Here is a 2,991-nt window from a genome sequence, read left to right as displayed (position 1 = left end):
ATGACCACTAAGGGTCATTCTGGCTTGAGCCTTTTATGGTGTTAAGATGTCATGATATTAAGAGGAAAAGTATGAAACACTAAAGTGAGACTTTATTAACCATATGACATTATTGTCCTGACAAGAAAGTCCCCTTATTTTGGGACATCTTAAATTGTGTCAGCTTTGATTTGTGTTAATACTGTTCACCCAGAAAAATAATTAGCCATAAGAAGTTCTGAGTTCTGTTCTAATCTTGCCTACTGTAAAGTTCAAGGTCAAAGTTGTAAAATCATTTCTACATGCTTATCAGGCTCAATTAACATTTGTCAAAAGTATTAATAAATTAATCCATTTGTAAGACTGAGAATCTAATGGTGTAGGCAAAAGGCATGATCATACATATATTCAGTTATTTAACAAATGCTTTGGTTATTTACTCTGTGCTAGATACCAGAACACAGTAGTAGGTAAAATAGTTATGAACCTTACCAGTCTTGTGGGGAAGACAAATGTTATAAATTATACACACATAACTTTATCAATTATAAACTGTAAAGTACAAACTATAAAGTACTGTGAATTACATTTGCTTCACACTTTTTGAGTTATAAAGGGCTTTCCACACACATGACCTATGGGAAGCCATATAGTATAGGGATTAAAAGTACAGATTTTGTTATTACATAGGTCTGGGTCCAAGCCTGGCTTATCTACTTAGAAACTAACTGGACTCTTGGATAAGTTTCTGAGCTTCACTTTCCTCATCTTTTGAATGGGAAAAAAAGACATTCATCACAGAGCTGTTAAGAGAATGTAATGAGATAATGCATGTGCCTGACATAGGGTGGCTAAACAGTAGCTATTATGATTGTACAATTTTTTGTTCTTCTTAGCATTATTATTATTATTATTATATATTTTTTTATTTCCCTCTTCTCCAGAGGAAAGGCAGTGTTTGAAATCAAACAGATTTGGATTCACATCTCAGGCCCACCACTTACTAGATGCAAAACAGAACTAATAATGCCTATCTCATAGCATTGTCCATGGAAGGAAATAAAGTGAGATTTTTTAGGGAGCCACGTGAGAGCTTAACACATAATAATAAATCTTTTGACTTTGGCATCAGTCCTTATCCTTTGTTGGGTCAGCTATGGGCAGGGAAGCGGTATCCACTCTATTCAAACCACAGAAACTTTAGGTAGAAAAAACCTCCTGGGGCCCCTGCCTCAGGAAGGTGAGTGAGGTAGTCACTGAGACTTCCTGACCTATCTAACACTGAGATCTAGGGAGAGACAGGGGAAAACCACAGGAAGCAATCTTACCCCCTGGGCTTCATGAGTGGAGGTAGTTGAGTCATCAGATTTGAGTAACAGGAGATGACAGAGCCAGCTCAGGCTGGTCTGGTTGGATGTGTGTTAATGTGGGTTTTTTTTATAGGCAGTTAAGGCAATAGCCCTAGATATTGGATAGTGGAATTTGAGAAATAGACATTTAGCTGCATGGAGGAGATGAAATAAAGGCTACCTCCAGAGCCTCTTCCCTTTCAAGCTGTCAAATTGTCCTGTGACTCTGGGACCACGGTGGGCCCAGGAAGTTGGAGTCAGCAACTCTGAGGCATAAAATCAGAAAGGCACTGAATGTTTGGATGGACTGCCAGGTTCCAAACAGAATGCCTCTTTGTCTATATGCCATCTTTGCCAAAGCAAAACAAATTTATCAGCATCTCCTTGAAACTGCAAGGGAGAGTCTAAAAAGTTTGAGCAATAAAAAAGGGTAAATGGAAATTGATTGTCCAATATCGTCATTACTAATTCAAGAAGTATAAAATGCTATTGCTAATCTCTTTATTTGGTAAGCTGATTTTATTATTTTGTTTTACTAAACATGAATATGTATAAGAGCTTAGTCCCCCTAACCATATTTTTCTAGCTGCTTTTATGAGAATGCCTTATGACTTTCAACCATACATCCCCATGGTGGTTTTCAGAACTTAATTTTTATAGAGGAGAGTGCAATGGAGCATTAATGTATTAGTGTATTACATTAATGTATTTGATAGTTAAGCCACTCCACACGGCAGTACACAAGTGGTGAGATTCAGGCATCAGATAGGGAGGGGTATATCAGGAATATTGATGTTAGTTCCTGATATTCCCTTACTGTCCCCATAAATCTTGGTCAGCCTTAGCTGCATCTTATTGTCTCTAAGAAAACACAAATAATTCCTACATATTGCTTTTTTTTCTTTACCCCATAGATAGATGGAAAAAACAATGTGTGGAATCTAAACATAGGCAGGATTATGGTAAATTTTGGCTCACCACAGGTAAATTTTATAGAGACAAAGAAAAAGATAAAGGTAAATACTGGAATTCAGGAATGTACTAACTGACTGGAAAAATTCTGAGTTTTGTACAATTGTTTTTATCCATGATCACCAATTCATCTCTATTTCTTAGAATTTAAAAAAAAAGGAGTAAATGGAGAATGAACTGCATAACAATAATAATGTCCATTTGTTGATACAGGTATTTAAAGCTAAGCCCTTAGATGCATTATCCCCATTAATCTTCTTAACAACTTCATGAGATGGGTACTGTTATGTTCTTAGTTTCGCAGAGTGGCCTCAGAAAGGCTATATACACAGCTGTCAAGAGGCATAGCTGAGATCTGATTCTAGGTTTGACTCCAGGACTACATTCATTACCACTGGACTATTTTGCTCTCCCCAACCCTAGGATTTTTTATATAACACTGCACTTGAAGCTGGAAGAAGCACGTTTATAATATCCAAATGTTGCTCTCCCCTAGAGCAGCTTGTTACAATAGAGAGTGGAGGAGACAGACCTAGGGCTAACTCCCATGACTCGCTGGCTACATCATTTGGGCAAGTCTTTTCACTTCTCTGAGCCTTGATATTAGATGGAGCTAATAATCATCACCTGCCATGCTCATTTGACAGGTCTGCTTGTATTATATTATGAAGGAAAGGGGAGCTCTGAGGAC

This window comes from Pteropus alecto, unplaced genomic scaffold (genome assembly GCF_000325575.1).
Source record: "Pteropus alecto unplaced genomic scaffold, ASM32557v1 scaffold25, whole genome shotgun sequence".
Classification (NCBI taxonomy): Eukaryota; Metazoa; Chordata; class Mammalia; order Chiroptera; family Pteropodidae; genus Pteropus; species Pteropus alecto.
This window is presented reverse-complemented; position numbering follows the sequence as displayed.